This window comes from Sapajus apella, unplaced genomic scaffold (genome assembly GCF_009761245.1).
Source record: "Sapajus apella isolate SASKATOON/1434 unplaced genomic scaffold, GSC_monkey_1.0 scaffold158, whole genome shotgun sequence".
NCBI classification, from domain to species: Eukaryota; Metazoa; Chordata; class Mammalia; order Primates; family Cebidae; genus Sapajus; species Sapajus apella.
The window spans coordinates 1013253-1018527 of record NW_022437098.1 but is presented as its reverse complement, the minus strand read 5'-3'; the positions used below and the strand labels follow the sequence as shown (position 1 = coordinate 1018527).

At 47.6% G+C, this 5275-nt stretch overlaps 1 protein-coding gene across 5 annotated transcripts in view; it reads left to right on the top strand.

Annotated features, from left to right (window-relative positions):
- The first annotated feature begins 290 nt into the window (after positions 1–290).
- The window catches only part of FANCC (FA complementation group C), a 207603-nt gene continuing 202618 nt past the window's right edge, over positions 291–5275 (top strand). For 4 of the 5 annotated variants that reach the window (XM_032266364.1, XM_032266367.1, XM_032266368.1 and 1 more), the window contains exon 1: positions 356–479. The gene's annotated coding sequence lies outside the window, so the exon portion shown is untranslated. Of the gene's footprint in view, positions 480–5275 lie in introns of all 5 variants that reach the window. The other variant, XM_032266369.1, reaches the window with a different exon arrangement.

Genomic DNA, 5275 nt, shown 5'->3' with positions numbered 1-5275 from the left:
TACCTCCTCTACATTTTGAACAGAATCTTAAAACAAATAGGCAACAAGCCGATGGAAGAAGCCGGCGCCGCTCCTCCGCGGGCGCTGCAGGGGAGCTGCTCCAGCCGGGGCTTTCGCGCGAGACCGGGAATCCTCCAGCAGGACGGACTCGCGGGCCCACAGCCCGCCCTAGCCGGGCCCACTTCCGCCGGAGCCCGGGCCGCGCCCGCCCCGCCCCCACGGACCGGAGATTCGTCGGAATTTTCCCGCGACGCCGCGGGAGCGCGCGGGGCCGCTCGCTGAGCCCCAGAATGCACTGCGGGCACGTGACCGCGCGCGCGCGCCGCACCACTGCCCAGCGACCGCGGGAAAATTCCAAAAAACTCCAAACAAAAAGCCAATACGAGGCAAAGCCAAATTTTCAAGCCACAGATCCCGGGCGGTGGCTTCCTCTCCGCCACTGCCCAAACTGCTGAAGCAGCTCCGGCGAGGACCACCCGGTAAGCGGCAGGCCGCAGAACGCAGGGAGGGCGGAGGCTTCTCTCGGGGGTCTGGCCGATACGTCAGCGGCGGGAGCGGGAGGAGGAGGCGAGGGGCCAGAGGGAAGGCTCGCGAGAGCGGGTGGGCGCGGCGCGCCTCGCGGTGGGCGAGCTGGGTTCCCGCCGGCGCTGGGCTGAGGCTGCGGCTGCGGCTGAGGCGGGAAGCTAGAGGCGCGAGGTGGGGAGGTGGGGAGGTGGGAGGCGGGGGGCGGTGATAGCCCGCGGGGCGGGGCCGGGGCGGGGCGGAGCGAGGCGAGCGGGGGCGGGAGCCGGCGCGGGGGACGCGCGGAAGGGAGCCCCCGGAGCGGCGGCAGCAGGGAGTTGGCGTTTTGGTTCTTTTTGTTCGTTGGGCGCAGGCAGCTATGTGTTTTTCAAAGGAGAGGAGCGAAGGTGAATTTCTCTGCCTCGGACCGTGGGAGCCGTGAAAAGCTCGGCCCTTTGAGCCCCTAGCCCTCTACCACTGGCCTCATCCTCCTCGCCCCTCGCACCCCTGCCCCCAAGCCCGAGCCGCCGGGGCGCGGGGAGGGGCGAGGCCCGATTAGAGGAGCCCGGGGCGCGGCTGTTACCTCTCCCGCCTCCGTCTCTCATCCCTGGCGGGAAGCGGGTGTGCTGAAGCCAGTGTCTCCCCTCCACTCTTTATGTGGACGCCAGGCCACATCTTCAAAGCCCGTGAGAGATTTTTCGGGTGCTGTTTGTTTACCTGTTTTAATTTTTTAGATGTGTGCGAACCCTCTATGTTCTTATAGGTGTCCAGCACACCGAATAACATGGGAAATTGGGTACCAGAATCTTCAGGAAAGAGGCCCAGGAGTTTTCTAGCAAAGACCTGTATGTGCCTGGGCTTTTGTTCCAATCTGAAACTTGAAAAACTCCCGGGCACCTGGTTTTATTCTAACCTGTGCCCCATTTAATGCATCTCAACTGTGATGTGATTTGACTTAGCATTTATCAAATGAGCGGAGCACTTTTGGGCCACCCAGCTTCAGCTCTTTGTGGCTGTCACTCACTGTCAGAGATATGCCCTCAGACAGATCGTTTTCTCCTTACTCCCCTCCAGGGTTGTTACAAACGATGGAATTCATACCATGTGTTGAGATCATTCATTACATAAGCTTAGATAGAAAACATGTTGTTCATTGCGACTTTATACATTAAACTTAAATTGATGTTTCAGTGTAATGTGCTGTACCAGAGTCAGATGGAAATAAGCACTCATATACATTATTCATATACAAGAAAGGCGGCATCAAAAAAGAATTTGTTTTCCTAGATACATTAGAAGTCTTTTTCACCTCCCCACTACCCCCAGTAAAATATGCTTCTTGAGAATTGGACCAATTATACTTTGTATATTATACATTCGAATTTATTTTTGCTTTATTCGGTCATATTTCTCTTGATTTCTTGAAAAACATTTATCAAGGCCTCAGAAAAAAAGCAGGCTCTATACTGGTATTTTTTGTTCTGTCTGCTAATAAGAAGCATTAACTTGATTGATTGGGTGGATGTCGAAGATGTGTTGCCGCATGTATCTGAAACTGTGCATGTACATTTGAAAATAAATGGTACTTTTAACCAGTTCCATATTTCAGCAAGTAGTTCCAAAAACAATTATACAAATTTAGTGTTTATGAAAACCAGCTACAGAGAGGCCAGCCTGGCCAGTAGAAAGTTGAATTGATTATCTGGGCCATCTAGAGAGCCAGAGGAAACTCACATAAGTGGTAGTTCTAAGTTGGTAGTGATGGGACCTCAAATCAGGCTGGAAATGAGCACCAAATGATTTTTAAAAGTTTCATTTTAGGCTGGGAGATGTGTATTCTCTGTCTTGTTTATGGATCTTGAGTGATTGATTCAATGTGAAAGAATACAGACAGGAGAAGTATATTGAATTTTTGCAGTGTTTTAATAAAAATGTAGAAGGGGAAAAGGAAAGACAGTTCAGATAACAGGCAGAGAGCATGGTGGCTCGTGCCTGTAATCCCAGCACTTTGGGAGGCTGAGGTAGAAGGATCACCTGATCCAGGAGTTTGAGTTCAGTTTAGGCAACAGAGAGCCCCCTGTCTCTACAAAAATTTAAAAAATTAGCGGGGAATAGTGGCGCAGCCTGTGGTCCCAGCTACTCGGGAGGCTGAGTTGGAGGATTACCTGAGTTCAGGAGGTCGAAGCTGCAGTGAACTGTGATCCCGCCACTGCACTCCACCCTGGGCAACAGACTGAGACCCTGACTAAAAAAAAAATTGACAACAATTCAGATTGGCCACCAGAGTTGAACTGGGGGCGAGCAGGCAACGATGGATGGTGTTACGTCCATTTTGAGATCGAGGTCTTCTCAAGTTTAATACGGTACTGAAGGTAAGAGGCCTGTATGCCTTTTATATCAGCATCACACTACCTTGATTATGACAGCTTTATGGTAAATTTTGAAATCAGGTAGTGTAAGTTATCCAGTGTTTTTCTTCATTTTCAAAATTGTTTTGGCTGTTCAGGATTACTTACATTTCCATAATTTAGTATCGGTTTGTCATGTTTTCAAAAAATCCGGCTGTGATAGATTTTGTAGTAATTGCATTTAATTTGCGTATCCGTTTGGGGGAGAATTGCCATCCCACCATGAACATGGACTCTTTCCACTTCCCGTTGAGATCTTTAATTTCTCTCAGCAACATTTAGTAATTTTCAATGTACAAATTTTGCCCTTTAGTAAATTAATTTTGAAGTGTTTTATTTTTGATAGTGTTGTGAATTGAATAGAATTATTTTTAAAATTTTATTATATTTTTTATTTATCCATCAAGTGAAAGCAAGTTTATTAAAGCAAAGGAATAAAGAATGGCTACTCCATAGGCAGAGCAGCTGAATTATTTTTAAAATTTCATTATGGATTGTTGTCAGTATATAAACATACACATGTTATCTTGAAACCTTCCTTGTTGAACTTGATGATTACTTCCAGTTTTTTGTGAATTACACAGGATTTTCTACGTACGGCATCATGTCAATAAAGATAGTTTTAGTTCTTCCTTTCCATGTGGATGCCTTTAATTTCTTTTTTGCCTTGTTCGAACCTCCAGCACTTTGCTGAATAGACATGGAGAATACATTATTGTCTTAGTTCTCATGTTAGGGGAAAACATTTAATCTTTGACCATTAGATAATGACGTTAGCTGTAAGTTTTTCATAAATGTATTTTAATCAGGTTGAGAGATTTTCCTTATGTTACTAGATGGTTGAGAATTCTTATGAACAAATGTTAGAAATGTTGCTTTTCTGCATCTGTTGAGATGACTGTGTTTTCTGTTCCTTTATCAATATGATTGATTAACTGATTTGTGTATTTATCTTAACGTTGCATTCTAAATTCCATTTGGTCATGTTATATAATCCTTTTTATATATTTCTGGATTTGGTTTAGTAATATTTTGTTTAGGATTTTTGTACTATGTTCATGAGTAATATTAGTAATATTTAGTCCCGTGATGTCTTTGGCTTTGTTATTGTCATACTGGCATCCTAGAATCAGATGGGAAGCGTTCCCTCGTATTTTTTCAGAGTTTGTGAAGGATTTTTTTTTTTCTTTAAACATTTGATAGAATTCACTAAGAAAGTCATCAGTTCTGGTTTTTCTTTACAGGGAAATTTAAAATTACAAATTCAGTTTCTCCAGTGTGCGCATGCGTGTGACTTCTTCGGTGCAGGTGGTCGTGCACGTGCGTGCCCGTTATTCCTCCAGAGCGAGCTTGTGCACGTGTGCGCGCGCCCTCTCCATCGCCAGTTCCCACGCACACTTGCTTCAGCACTGGCTGCCATGCACACATGTGACGCTTCTCCAGTGCGGAGCTCCCATGGTGTGTGCGGCTTTTCTAGCGCCCACTCCCGGTGGGTGTGCGTTGCCAGCGCTGGCTCCCTGTGGTGTGCCGTTTCCCCAGCGCTGGCTCCCGGGTTTGGGCGCCGCCCTACCACCTGTTCCCAGGCGTGTGCGCATCTCCAGAGCCGGGTCCTTGGCATATGTGCTTCCGCAGCGCCGGATTCTGTGGTGTGCATCTTCCCTAGCGCAGGCTCTTGTAGTTCTTTGTGATCAGCCGTAGCCAGTAGTCAACAGTGTACCTCAGCATCCCCCTCAGGCAATTTTGTAACTGAGCCTCTGGTGGGACACCTCCCAGTGAACACCTTTTGCTGGCACCCTAGAGGATGGGTTTCTGATAAGTTACCAAAGGTGGTTTTCCAGCGAGTTGTGCTGGTGCAGCACCCACAGAGACATCTTTCCTATTCAGTGAGCCGTGCTCCCTCCAAAAAGTTCTTGATCTCATTCCTGGGAAGAAGTGGGTAATTTTCCTTAGGGGACCCACCTCAGCCCTACGGGCAGTGGCTTCTGTTTATATCTGCTATTCTTGTGTTCTGTAGAATTCTCTTTACTTCTAGCTAGCCAACACCTTGTTACTCCAGTCCTGTTACAATGAGTAATTCTTGACTGAACATGGTGGCTTATGCCTGTAATCCCAGCACTGTGGGAGGCGGTAGGACTCCGGAGGATCACTTTAGGCTAGGAGTTTGAGACAAGCCTGGGCAACATAGCAAAACCCCTGTTCTACAAAAAATACAAAATTATATGGGAGTGGTAGTGTGCTTGCCTGTAGTCCCACCTAATAAGGAGGCTGGTGTGGGAGGATTGTTGAGCCCAGGGGGTCAAGGCTGCTGCTAGCCACGATTACACCATTGCATTCCAGCCTGGGCAACAGAGTGAGACCCTGTCTCA